At 37.4% G+C, this 14,949-nt stretch overlaps 1 protein-coding gene across 1 annotated transcript in view; it reads right to left on the bottom strand.

The window, feature by feature from the left end:
* BICC1 (BicC family RNA binding protein 1) overlaps nt 1–14,949 on the bottom strand; it is a gene marked incomplete at its 3' end in the record, with an annotated part of 110,850 nt that overhangs the window by 28,020 nt on the left and 67,881 nt on the right. The gene's annotated exons all lie outside the window — the stretch shown is intronic.

The raw sequence follows: 14,949 nt of genomic DNA, 5'->3' as shown, positions 1-14,949 counted from the left end.
ATACACCTGGTCGGAAAGTACACCTCGTCAGAAAGTACCAAACTGGCTATGGAACTAAATAAAGTATCAATTACTCAAAAAATTACACATGAGCTAGTTTAGCAGCACCATCTGGTGTCCAGAAGCATAAAGTGCCACAATGCAAAATTACTGTCAAAGCATTAAATATACATTCAATTAAAACAAACAAAAAAATCCCCAACTACCACCCAAATTTCTAAGTATTAGAAACAAGGATATGATTTTGCAGGTGATGCCCATTTCTCTTTCCCCAGTTCTTGAGTCCTCTGCCCTTTTGCAGTGTAACAGTGCTTTTTCTCTTGTGATGTGATTAACTGCTCTCAAAAAAAAAAATTCTAAACCCTCTTCTGGTTAATGAATTAATCTAATTCATTATACCCTAAGATACATGTATCTGTCTAGCATATAAAAGTAAATATACTCTCAATGGCAGGAGAAAACAGCCATAACACAACATATCTGCCTTTCCCATCATCTCAATGATTGAAATCACTTCACCACTAAAGAAATGCCAAATGATACAACTTCACATTGTAAACCTGCTGTATTGAATTGATTGAAACTGTTTAAGCCATGCCCGGATACTCTTTTCCTTCCAACAGTAAAAAACCTCTAGTCTTTAGCACTGGGAAGTTCTGAGCACATTCAGCTGGGGATACAGAAACACTGAAAGAACACAGGGTTCACTGCCAAGTTTCATGAAAGTCAAGAAAAATGCAGCATTTTGAGTTCTGAGAATTGGATACATTTCATTTTTAAAAATGGAAAAACTGTAGTCGCAAAAACATGGTATGCACATAGAATCTACAGAAGCTCTAAAAATCTGCTGCTTCAGCCTTTTCACAATGGAGCAAAGTAAAAAACAAAACAAAAACACACACCAAAATAGTCTTAAGGGCAATTTTTCTTCTCTTTTTTAAGTTGACACTAAGGCATGTGGTTCTAATGTGCTTAAGCTGTGAATGATATTTGAAGTGGATGTCGCAGGCAGAAATTCCCAGAAGCAGATTCTAGCACGCTATGTATGGTACAAGTGCTCTTTAGAGGCAACCAGGAAAAACACAAAACCAGACCACCACCACTTTGGGGTTGATTTTTCACATATTTGTAAACATTATATTTTAATACACATTTGGTCACAAGTATGAAAAATATCTGAAATAAGCCTGTCATCCTATTAGTACCAAAGAAGATTACTACCATTCCATAATGCTATTTGTTTAGCCATGGGAGAAAATAGATTTTAGAATACCTATTTTTTCCATTTCTCACCTCAGTTGGATTCCTCTTTTTTGTTGATACTGACAGCTTCAGCAAAAAAAAAATCCCATATTTCTACATTTATCCTTTCTTTGTTCTTTTTAGAGGAAAAAAAGTTCAGTTGCTCACTTAAAAACAAAAGCAAAGAAGAATCCACAAAGCAAAAAAAAAAAATCCACTGACGCCAGTGACAATTCTAAAATATGCTACGAAATCTTTCGAAATTGGTCTTAAGTACCCTCTCCTTACTTGACTTCTTCTCAATGACACAGTGGTTGGTAATGGATATGAGGCAACTTGTTTTTAAGTTAACAGAATTCTTCCTTTGAGACTTGCTCACTCTTTTCTTCAAGGAAACACAACCTAGATACGACATCCACATCAAAATTTTGCATGAGAAGGAGTTACGTGCAACTAATAGGGTTAGAATTCTTTGAACTAGCTTTGCAGGAGTTAAAAGTACATTGAAATTATGTATGATCTGCAGGAAAACCAACAGGTACCCAAATAATACTGAATCAATGAACTAACTTCAGGAATTGCTTAAAAATTCAAAGGGGCAATTAGATCATATAATCTAATTTTCTGTAGATTACAGACCCTTAAATTTCGTAAATATACATCTCTCTGGAATCAATTAGCTTGCTTGCATTGCAGCTCCTCTGGAAAATGTGGAAAAGTGGAAAATGCTCTAATGGTTCATCAGTTCATCCGCCTCCCAGATTCGTGCCTGCTTTGTGACACGGTTTGCACTCAGGCTCACTGGCTCTTGTACTATCTTTCTGCACCCCTTGCCCCAAGATTAAAGAACCCTTAGCATTCAATAGTGTCTTCCAGTGAAGGTCCATATATGTTAAGCAAATCACCTATCACTATACCAACTCATTTTCTGAGCCCAACCTTAAATACTCTAATTTGACCAATCATTAAGAAAACTGAGCTAGAGAAGCTGCCTGTTTTTTTTTTTTCCTGGCTGAATTATTTATTTTCAAAGTAAAGGGCTTTCTGTTTCTGTTTTTCAACACTACACCACAGGAGATAAGCAAAAGGCAAGCTTCTCTCAGACTTCTTGGAATCCCAGTGCAGATCAGGCTGCATTTGACCTCAAACAACTGTCTGCTAAATAGAGAAAACCTGTCACTAATGGAATCGGCATTTACCTTCAGTTTCAGCTTTCTAGTTAACCTGAATTATTTTGTGGAAAACACTGAAACTGGATAGTATCTGAAAATTGTTTTCATGATTTCTATCTGAGTAGGAATGAAATGACTATGTAAGGTCTTTGCGCATCAATACAAGGGAGTAATTAAAACAGCTAATTTAAGCTTTCTAAAGGTTTTCTGAAGCTTTTGCCACCAATAAGGAGCCAAATACATTAAAAATGGTTCCAGACAATTTGTTACTTCTTGGCACCACAAACTCAAGGTGTTCAGTACTTGTGTATGACAAGTGATGTCTGTTTGCTATTGTATTTACATTAGCCTAGGCTGAACATAAAACTCTTCCCTGCCACCTATTTTCCAGGTGCAACTACTTATTCCATGGATTTATAGTTACATTTTTTTAATTTAGAAAAAACTTACTACCTTGCCTTAGTACTAAGACAAAAATATTTGTTAGATAAAGCTCTACATTTAATATTTGAAATAACTACAGGGTGTGACTGTAGCAATGCATTCTCAAAGTCCAAAACAAGGTAAGTAGCACTCTTAAAAGTCTGAAGAGGGTTGTCAGGCATAAATGTATAGTACTGTCAGTACAGATAAGCATAAAAGCACCCTCCAGTCAGTATCTAGACTGACCCGATTGACCACGGCACCTGCACAGTCTTAACTGGAATGAGACCACCCACTGAACAGGACCAACTGATTCCCATAGAAATGGCTCTTGGTGAGACTAGGGCCATAACAATGCCATTTTTGTCCAGATGACAACTGGATCAAATCACTGAGATGTTACGCTATTCTTTACCCCTGAGGAACACTGGTTTTGGTACTTATTTTTACTGGGGAAAAAATTCCATTCCCCTCCCCCCCTTTTTTTTTATTTTTTTTTTTTTCCCCAAGCTTTTGAACACAACTGGAAGTATACTTTAAATAAAACTGGAGCTACAGCAAAGGACAGATGCCTACCATAAATGAAGAAATGAGGCACCAAAGCTTTACAAACTATTTGCAAACACAGAACAATGGCTTCAGAAGTAGTCTGTGTCCTAAAAGCATATAAGACTCTAACACTCTAAATAGAAGTGTAGTATCAGAAACTGGAAAAGAGTTTGACTCATAAGAAACAACATTAGTGTCTTGCAAAATATAAAAAAATTCATTGTATAGTAATCTATCTTCTAATCTATTTTGATGGGCAGTATCTTTTTCCCTAAGAATGGAAAAGATAAATTTAATTTTAACAGATTTCCATGCTCCTCCCCCCGCCCCCACCCAAGAATGGAGGAATATTTACATTAAATAGAAAGCTAAAGTTACACAACAGAAAATGCTGGAAATCTTTCTCAGTCTCCATTTTTCCAGACTCTTGCTTTGAAGTGGCCTTTTATTGCTCCTATCCTCAAATTCCTCACTTCACACTTTGGCAGAGTTTCCACCTCCTCAGTCTTTGTCCACAGCTATACCAGCAAGCCTCCAGCTTTTTTGCTACTATTGTGTGCAACATTTCAGTAAACAAAATGAAATTCCTCCAAGCAAAAATACATTTGTGCCAGTGCAAATGCATCTACGCTAACTTTTGCCAGGCAAGAAGTATTTCAAATAATTAAGACATTTAACTGTGTAGGCCTCTCCTGCAAATCAGACATTACATTTAATGTCTGGGCAAGCTCTTCAGACCACAGCTATGCATCTAGCTTGTTTACAGGATGAACAGACTTTACTTAAGTTACAGAAATGCCACTAGTCTAAAAATAGCTAGACAACTAGGCAACACCAGGGCAGATGACAGTCATTCTTAATAAGCAGTTGATTAAGATCTGAATAGCCCATGAGTATTATGGAACTTGAGCCATTCACAGAAACAAAAGAGACCTAGCAGTTTTAAGGACAAGTTATGACAATATCTGCCCCCAAATTACTAGCAAAAACACACATATCTATATGAGAAGTTAAAATATAAAGAGAAAGCCAAATGAACACATGTAAGTTAGTATGTTCTCAACTGAAAGAGCGAGTACATTATTCACCCTACAACAACAAGATAAAACATATGTCTATAAAACAGGTGAATTAATCAAAAAGATCAAGTAGGACTTCCAAATTAATAGGGAAAAAGGAATAATTGAATTGAAACAATTTATTTAATGCTTTTAAATAAATTAGGAAATACTGTATGTACAGTTGTTAGAGTGGATATTCACTGACCAAACTAGATGGATTGATGATAGCCAAGACAGACTTGAAATAGGCTCTATCTATTCCCGTGGAGAAGAAACATTAATGCTGAAAGCATGTAGCAAATGCTCATGATTAAGGGCATAAGCAAAACAACTCGATTGAATAAGAAAGGAAATTTGTCGCTTGGGCACTTCTTGCTGTTGGCTTATCAGTTTAAAACAATTCTCATCCTCTCTCTGATGCGCCGCAGTCCACTTACTTCACCTCCCAGTATCTAAACCACAGAAGAAAAAAGCTACTCATGTATTAAGGCAGAATGCAATGGGCCATTTCCTACTGCAGACTCCCCATGTACCCCAAAACATATCACTCAACAACATGGGGTTTTTTGGTTTGTGTCTGAGGGGATTTTTTTGGTAGTTTAAATTAGACTGCAGCATCATCATCTCTGAACGAGATTTCAACTAGCTAACTCGGGCATGATCAAAAGCCTACCGAAAGCATCACAAAACTCAACATGGTCTGCAAGCAATTAATAGCGTCTTCGGAGTAGACACATCCTGAGGCTCTAGGCCTTCTAGGGGATTTGTTTGTTGTGGACAAGCAGCTGATTATGAAACATCCTTGGGAAGAGCTAGAGCCACTGCCTGTATGTGCACACAAATTTGAAAGACTCTTTGTCTTCTCAGAACTTTTTGACTCTTAACTTTCCCCCTTACTGGCATCTAACTCCAAACTGTCTTTAGAAGAATTTCTGTTCTACTCAGAATACGTTGCACTGCTTCTGCCACAGCTCCAGTGACAGCAGTTTACATGCAACCCTTTGGTGTTTTTACATTTTGGTTGATGTTATGTAGTCACCTGAGGAGCATTAACTATCAGAGCATTGCTTTTCAATCCTACACAGTAACAACTCTATGATGGTGAAGCCCGCTATCCCCTCCTTACTTCTCTCTACCATTTATAAAAATACATGTATATATACACATACACAGACGCAGATATACATAGTACACATGAAGCAGAGACCGAGTAAAACACCACAAACCTTGCACACACACAAAAACGAAGAAATGCTGTGCAACATCTGGTAGAGCAGAGCAAAGAATCTTGTTTCTCAAAGGTTTCATAGTGTAGTTCAAAAGAAAACTTTAAAACCTGTAACAGGCTACTTTCAATAAAATGGCTACTTAAAAGTGAAATAGCTGTTTGATGTAGCCTCACAAATGAAAAGAAATAAAATGAGTTGCAATTCTACATCAAATCATAGCTGAATCCCACGTTCGGGTCTCTTAGCAGCCTTGAAACATCCCAGCAGAACACTGAAAATTAGTGGTCAGAATGCCCAGAATTAAGTGAAAATTAGCCAGAAACATCAGATAAGCTTTAAAAAAAAAAAAAGATTACCTGTACAACTTATTATTTTTGGAGAAATAAACTACTGATGACTGGATTTCGGACCCAGTGACAGAGGAAATGAAGTTGAAAAGACTTCTCTTAAAGCATAAGCAAAGAGGTAAGATAAGGAAGAGGTAACAGAACGTATGGCAATTTAAACAGAAAAGTGACCGGATTTGAAGGGAGAAGGGGAAGGCCAAGGTGGAGAAGAAGAAAACCTGAAAAGAAGAAATGAGAATGAATTAATTGTAATCACCCAGAGACTCCATTTCAATTACACAATTTTAGCTTCTTACCAGCATAATTAGTTTAAATTCCTTGTTTTACTTTTTCTATAAAAGGTCATTAGGGACATTTTATAAATGCATTCAGACACTAAAAGGCACACGCCATGCTGCAATTCTGCTACTTCTTGGCCAGTTGTTCTTCAGCCTTTAGCCTAAGCAGCCACCCAAAGCAAGGCAATCTCTCAGTAGGACACAAAGTCTGTTATGGCTTATTCTTTCAGCATGGAACCAATGAATTCACAGTTCATTACTTAAATGTCTGTTCTCGTTGTATCTCAAAGCACAAACACAGAACCCCACCAATGCCTGGGAAAGAAGATAAGAAATAAAGGGAAGAAAAAAGCTATAGTATTATAAGATCAACTTAACAGAAGACTTAACCCACAACATTCCAATCAAAAATAACACCATTATATCTTCACTGCACACAGACTTATAATCAAGGTTACAATTTTGATGCACAAGCCTCAGGATAATTTTAGTTTCTTACACACACATTTGCAAAAAAGTCATTGTGGCTGTGTTTTGCTAAATAAAAAGAATCATAACATCTGACTCATGAGGCTAAATGCATGCCTGGGGCTCAACCTTCTTTGCAAATTCTCCCACATTCAAATCCAACTACACTTACTTTGCATCTTCATGCTTACTGCTTACTGCTGTGCCTTTTAATGTTTTATTGCTCTAATTGACTGCATTCCACTGTGTGAGCCGATTTTTTTATACAGCCATTGGAAAGTATTAATTCTGTGGTTGGAATAGGAGGATGCAGTTAGTCTTCAGCAAAGACTACTGCACTAGACGCACCTGAGTGAACAGGACAAGCAGAACCGTCCTCCTGAGAATCAGCATGAAAGGAAATGTTATCAGAAAGATGGAAACAGCTGGTTCTTGATAGGACATCAGACACCTGGTGACTAAAGCCAAAGACAGCTGAACATAATACTTTTGGCTACAATTACAAATACTCTATTATTTTCTCTGCTTTAGTATCACACTTTTCCTTTCTTGGATTATTATATTTTTATAGGTTCTTATTTTAACTGTGTTTCTGATGAACACAGTGAATGGGTTTTTTTGTGTTTTTTTTTTTTTAATAAAGAGAAAAGTAAGAAGTCCAATAAAGAAACATCTGTACAATCTCTTGAGAGCTAAGCAAGTAGCAACAGCTACACGAAGTACATGAAAACTATTCTTATTTCAAGTTACAGTAGGGCACAGTCAGATCATGCATTAGGAGTGTATTTGCCTTCAAAGAGTACCTCTAAGCTTCCCACCCCAACCCGAATGCACAACATCAAGCACTTAATCAGCTACCAAGTAAAGATCTGAAGTGCAATGAACATAGTGCAAAGATGCAACACCCCACAGAGGAGCAGAGCCCCACAGAGGAGATCCCCATGAGCAAACAGCCTCTGCAAGAGCAGGAGATTACAGGCAGGTTCTGATGAGCTAATACTGGAGGCAGAACAACAAGTAGCTCAAAAGCTGGAAGAGGAGGTCTGAGAAACAGACTGGTGCCCACTGAGGCTGGAAGCCCAACAGCAGGAATAGTTACAATTGGGGAATATGAATGGCTATATATGACCAATTGGCAGATAGTAGAGAGATGTTTCTGGCCACTGCATTGTCAACAGTAAGATTTGAGCAAGTATTGCAAACACCAAGCATAAAAAGCCCCACTAGATGGTTTCACTAGTTGCCTTATAGTAAACTATTGTTAAAGACCGAGTTTAGAGCTCTGACAGACCTTTTGTTACTCATCTTGAACACACATGATTTACAATACTTACTTTTTCTTACTTATAATAAAAATAACACCTGTGTATTTTGAAAAGTCATTGGCTTATTGCTCATAAATCCTAGTGCATGACATATCCGCATCAGCTACCTGTGTGGTGTTAGTACACAGAGCATGCAAACAGACACAGGCATAATACGGACTCACAGCAGCACAATACAGGGGTTTTCTTACAGTGCTGACCATCCAGTAAAACTCTAGTCTAACAGCCCCCTGTCTAACACTGATTTAATGGCTTAGTTATCTCTTACAAAAGAGAACTCAATTGCAAGCAGATCATATTCACTGCCTATTTTGTCTTTTCACCTACCAGATACAAATAACATTGCTTATAATAGACAGATAAATACTATAGAAGAAAAACCTCCTTAACTCTTTTTGAAGCTATAAAGGCAGCAGTCATTTTCTTTTTGAAAGGTCATTGTCACTTACATTACATTTCTACATCTTGGGTTTGAAATTTGAAATGTTAGATTTCAATACGTATTTTGAAGTTATGATAATATTAAGTGCATGAAATTTGACTCAAAATTGCCATGATTGTTATCAACTAGTTTCTGCCATTCGTTGAACAAGATTATTTCTTTTTTTTATTTTTTTAAAAGCACAAGGTGCTTCCCCCGCCCCATGCATCACCACTGTGCAGGCTGTAGTCTCCAGGAAGAAAAAAGCAAATAGGTAGATAAGGGAAGTAGTGTTTCCATCTTTCTTCTAAATCCATTTGTGATGCATTTAATCAAGAAAAATTAGTCATCTAGTGGAAATTATCTGAATTGTTGAAAACTTCAGGATGCTTTTATACAAGCAATTTTTGATGCAAAAACTGAATTACACATTTTAATCATATAATAATCTACAATTTCTTGGCTTTTAGCATGGTAATATTCATATGGCACTGTAACAGTTTTATATCTTACATTAAAAGGTTATTCTTATTGACAGATATTGAATGATTTTCTCCAGAATGACAGGCAGTTTGCAGCTGATCTGGGAAGTGAACCTTCATCTCCTGAAGACCACTGACCTACTTAAAAGCTTCTGCTTTTCTTTTCAGGGAGGGGTTCCTAGCAAGTAATCACTACACTACCCACATTGTTCCTCTGTAAGAGTAATTTCTTTGTGATATGCTATAAAAAAAACCACCTGAAAGATGTTAAGTGTTGCCTTCTAAATCAAGAAATCATCCCTGAGCTGTTCTCAGATGAATTTTCTCTCCATCTCTTCTGTCCACCTGTCTCTCTCTAGTATCAGACCAATAGCAAAACTCACATCTAGAAAATTAATTGCCTGTTGAGCATCTGTGTGATGCAAATTTCAGCAGTCATTCTGACAAATTGCTTTGTGTGCCTCAAAACTAAGTTTAAATAGTAGGATGGCGATCACAGAGTGGAAGATGATGTGGGGCTCTAGTTTACATATAAAGGCAGTATGGAGCACATTGCAAGGCATCTGCTAATGGCTAGAAGCTCCTAAAAATGCAAAAACAATACATCAGCTAATTCCAGTTTTCGCTGAAAGATTGTGACAAATTTGTATTCCCAAGTAATTTAATTACAATGATAAGAGTTGATATTACTACATTCCAGAGCGTGAAATTTCAGTTTTTACTACAGTTACTGCCAAGCACTCTCACTGGATGTCGAGCCCCTTGATAATTCCCTTCATATTAGTACTGTGTTTGTATTTTGGCTCTCCCTTATCTGCCTAAGTATAAGCAAATTGCTGTTCTTTACGGCAAGTACAGCAAGCCCTAATCAAAAATAGAAAAGCCCAAAACTCCTACTCTTCTAACAGGAATGAACACAGTTCAAATCACTGCTCTAAGTGTACTTCAAGTACCATGCCCACCTGCTGGCTCCTTTGCTACTTAGAAATTTTTTCCTTATATCATTCAGAAATGTGACCATAAATGTATTGTATCTTTCTCTGAGCTGGTACAAATTAATGATTTTATGGTTTTGGGTAGAACCAGCATTCATTGCTGTAGGCACACACACACCAAGCACAGAAGAATCAACAAGCTAACAGCAAACATGATAAAAGGCTCATGCAAATGTGACTTTCTTTAAAAGCTTTCTGAGTTGTCACCTACACTGCACGCAAAGAGGGGAGAATTAGTTGATCTGGCTGGATTCCGAAATGGCAGTGATCTGGAGGCTCGTTTAAATAACTCCAGTAAATGAAGTATTTGCTGCCAGCTGCTGGCACAAGTGATGCTGTGGATTTGTGCGTGTCTAACTGCTCAGATCGAAGAGAATCAACATGAACTCCTGTGGCCAAGTTTCAAATGGCCTGGGACAGTCTTCTGTTCGTTTATTTATTGCAAAACAGGGAGGAGTCATCTATGCTTGGGTCAGCTCCTCTAGAAACAAAGGAAATAAATGAACTTGTGATCTAAACACAACGGTTCTTTAATTTTTAAAGTACACAATTATAGGGTCTGGGGAATTTTTCTTCAGAGTATGAGAAACAGTATGCACTGACAGTTTCTCATTTACAGAAAAAGTTAACAGAAAGCAGATGTAGCTCATAATACAGCAACTGCAATACATGCTGTAATTAATCTGGCATTCCAAACAATAAACACAATGTCAGCAAGAGACTTGCTTTAAATCTTTAAGCCAATTACGCATTGATTGCCTTAACAACACATTACAGAAAATATTTACCATTTACAAAGTTGTGTTAAGACAAGCAATAGTTAAAAAACTGCAACAGGTAGTCTGTAAATTAATTGGGAAGCCTAGCAGTGAGTACTTAGGGTGAATACTTGGAGAACTATTAAAACAACAAAGTTTCTTTCCCTAACGTATTCACAAGCCAAACATCATAAACAGAGAAAACAGCTGAACTTTTCCAGCTTTATATCTCAGCCTGAGGAGAGCAGCCACTCACAAAAGAGAAGCTGGATATTTTGTGTGTGTGCATGCATTTCAGATTGCAAAATATGCAAATATTGTCAATCTTGGCAAATTATAGAAAAAGTAGACTAGAAGATAGTGAGGTATAGGAAATTTTGGCCTTCAGGTAGAGAGTATGTCCGCTTAGAAAAAGTGTGGCAGTGGTGTTTCATCTGAGATGCTGAGAAACTCAAAAGTGGTCTTTGTTTCAAGTTCTATATTCACAGTTTAAAGTAAAAAAAAAAAAAATCCAGTGTTAGTTTTCCACTAATTGTTTCTCTATAGCAAAAAAAAAAAAAAAAAAAAAAATTACAGCCCCTTTCCAGCACCTCATATGAATCCGTCATGTCCCATCAATTTAAACCACGAAAACACAGAGCAACAGCTGTGGACAACCAATATAAGACAGCTGAAAATTGTCCCCACAGTTTACCTGTCTATTTGTGGGAGAAGACAAATTTTCCATTAAGTCCAGAAAAGTCAAAATCAAATTCTAGCTCACAAGTACAGTAAAAAAAGTAAAAATTGATAATTCAATCAATAGTAAGTTTATGCCATATTCAAAAAGTTGCCTTCAACTGATTTTACTCTGACAAATTCAACTGGAATTAAACAAAGAATTTTTGCAAATACTTGTTTTTGTTTACTGCTACTACCAGGCATAAGAGTCACTCCAAAAATTACCTGCAACCACAAGACTTACAAAACAAAGATGTTGTTTGAGAAAAACTCAATAATATAACCTAGCACTCCCCCTATGCTACCATGCCAGTTAACTCCTGAATTAAAATGCTGGGCATAGGATTATGTCAATATTTTAATTAGCAGCTATGGTTTTACATACCACATTGTCTGGATAAACTTTAGCCTTCCCATGCCAAAAAAAAAAAAAATAAAAAGAAGAAAAAACTGTATGATTAGGGTGATTAAGCCAGTGGCAACTGAAGGTGGTCAGCAACCGAGGGGGAAAAAGTCCATTTTAATAGCAGGAAGTAGAGATTTATAACATTTTCAGAACAAAACTCTTCAGTGGCACAAATACAAACTCTCTGTCTCCCAGAACTCCCAATTTACTCATACAACCCTCTTGAGTCCCACCTTCCTTTGGAGAGGCACAGTAGCTTTAAAAAGCAAACTCTCCATCCTTTGCAGCAATTTCAGAGCCTGCCCTTTCAGCTCAGCGCAAGTCCGAGAGCTGCTCGTCCTACAGCTTCCTTCTCCTCTGCTTTAGCAGGTGGCGAAGCATGGACATGCAGAGCTGTCCTATAGCTCTTTATAGCCACTCACTGATCTACTCCAAACATTTGCTCTGTACCTGACCGGCTTTTCTCCACCTAATAAGGCAGCGAAAGGCCAGGGGAAGCATGGCTGAGTCACTGCACATAACTGCCCTGGTTCAAAACTGCAACAAATCTGGGTCCCCTGCCATCCACTACCAAAACCAGCTGGGACAGCACAATATTCACCACTTGGCTTTAAATACCTAGGTACTGCTAATGGCAGAATACTGGTTGTGAAATAATACAACTACTTGTAGTTGGGGCTGTGGCAGGAAAAGTGACAGGAACTTAAGAAAACGTCAAAATATTCTGCAGTCTCTCACACATGAGGAATGTCCCTCCCAGCACTGACTCAGCCCAGCTCTGTGCTCACATCTTTTCCCTGCCAGCAGACAAGAACAGAACAGCAAAGGACACCGCTTGCAAATACAGATTTAGGAACCTAAATTTAGGCACTCAGACATAAGTTACAAGACATTAATTTTCAGCTGCTGCTGAAGTCAATGACTGCACTTCAAGTTTTACTTACTAAAATGACAGAAGAGGAAAAAGCAAAAAATATGCAAAAAAAAATCCCTGTCTGTCATTGTATATTTGGGAGGGGTAAAAAAGAAAAAATTAATTGCAAAGAGTCTTACTTTTTGACAATTTCCTCTTTTGGGCTGATATGCTATTTACGCTGCTAAGTAGTATTTTTTAATATAACAAGTCAGCTGGTTAAAAGGATAATCCATTTTGTCATAAGCTCATAGACTTATGTCTTTTGTCCTGCATTTTACCTATAATTCATGCTACAAATGGCCTTCTCTATAGTCTTTTTTTTTTGGTTTATTTTTCTTCTAACCCCCTCACTCTGCAACAAACCCCATCTTCACTTACAGAATCCAAAAGTCTGCTTCCCTCCCTAGTGCACTGATGTGTGCTGTTGTGGCTGTTCTACATGGATTCCTTCTTGCAACACCCTTCAGTAAGCATCTAAATCTGTATCAGTTCTTTTTAAAAAAAAAAAAAGTCTCAGAAGTGAGGGACTGAACTATTACAGGTGGCCATTTAAACCACCTTTGTGGCAGGATCCAGCATCCTAGTGCACTGTTGTTAACTATTTAATCTGTCCTGAAAAATCTCCACTACTTGTAGGGACCCCAAAGTCTATGCAACTTGTTACAATAATTAGCTATCCTGGTCCTCCCTAAAATCCAAGAGAGATCTCTATGACAGAAGTGTTTGCTTTTAATCTTAAGTAGACACTGATAACAATCACCTTTTTCCTCTTTCCACATAGCTTTCTTTTTTTTAATTATATATAACATTACTTTTTTTAAACTCCTCCCAATTCTTCTTTTCAAAGCATCCCCTTTGCTTTCCCCGGGATTTTCTCCAAATTGTCCAAACTCTGAAGACCAGCACTGTTAACTGGTATGATTCCACAGGTGAAACCTCAGCAGTGCTAAATTGCACAAAATAAATATTTCTTTTATTTACAAACAATGAACCTGAATATACATCCCAGTCTGCTCTATTCTGGGATACAGCATCACACTCCAGTGCCTGTTTAATCTGTGGCACACAACGACATTTAAATCCCTTTCTTCAATGCTGTGCACCTGATCTTTCTTCTCCAAGCAGCCTGTGTTGAATTACCATTACTGAGTTGTTACTAATTTTGCATTGTTTCTCCAATCTGTTTGGAGTGTAAATTCTGTTCTGTCAACTTGACACCAGTTGCAAATTTTATACATACATACTATCCCATCAATTAATGATCAATGAAAACACTGCCCAGCATGAGACAGTGCATCAGAATATCTAATAGAAGGAAAGATGCTACATTCCGATCATTTTAAAGATGGGAAGTTATCAGACCTCCTTAGGTTTCAGGCAAATTTCCTGCAAGCAGAAAAGAAAATTATTGCACCCAGTCACGTACAGTGGTTTTTTCCCCTCCCAGAAAGTGTATCTTCATTCCGAAAGTTTGGAATTCTTTGAAGTGACCAAATGTATCTCTATAAGCAAGTCAATTCATGTTTGTAATTCCACATGGCAGTACCCACAGGCAGGAAAGCTAATGTGAGCTTAACTTCTCACTGCACTCCATTACAACACAAACTGGAGATGAGAAATAGACACAGGAATGTACTTTGCACATGTATAGCTTAGTATAACTCCATAAATTTATTGCTGAAAATCTTGGTGGGAACTGTTTGGCATTGCAATATTTTAAGCAAGTTCCACAAAGCAGCTTGCATTTTCTTGAAGCCCAATATTTTCTCAGTTTACTTTCTTGCCTATTATTCTGCTCCAGTGTTGCAAAACCAAGCAGTTTACATTATTTGACATTGCACTGGACACAAATCTAACAAACTGGATGACAGTTGCGCTCAAATTTAATCCTTTTTATTGCTGTCTTGTTTTACTTGCACACATTCTAATTCTGCTTTGTGATTTTTAGCAGAAAATGCCAATATCCTCAACTCCCATGGACTAGAAATTAATGTTTTGCATTCCCAGTATTTTAAATCATACATATGTTTTGTTGCAAGATGAGACATCTGTTAAATGTTTAACAAATTGAAATTGCAGTCATCTAAACTGCAGCTTTATGGAAGTAGCACAAAGATATTAGAGATGAGAATATTGACACGTTAGATACTTAATCAC

Source organism: Platalea leucorodia, assembly GCF_965183815.1.
Source record: "Platalea leucorodia genome assembly, chromosome: 4".
Taxonomy (NCBI): Eukaryota; Metazoa; Chordata; class Aves; order Pelecaniformes; family Threskiornithidae; genus Platalea; species Platalea leucorodia.
Note: the sequence above shows the minus strand (reverse complement) of the source record. Positions and strands in the feature narration are given on the sequence as shown.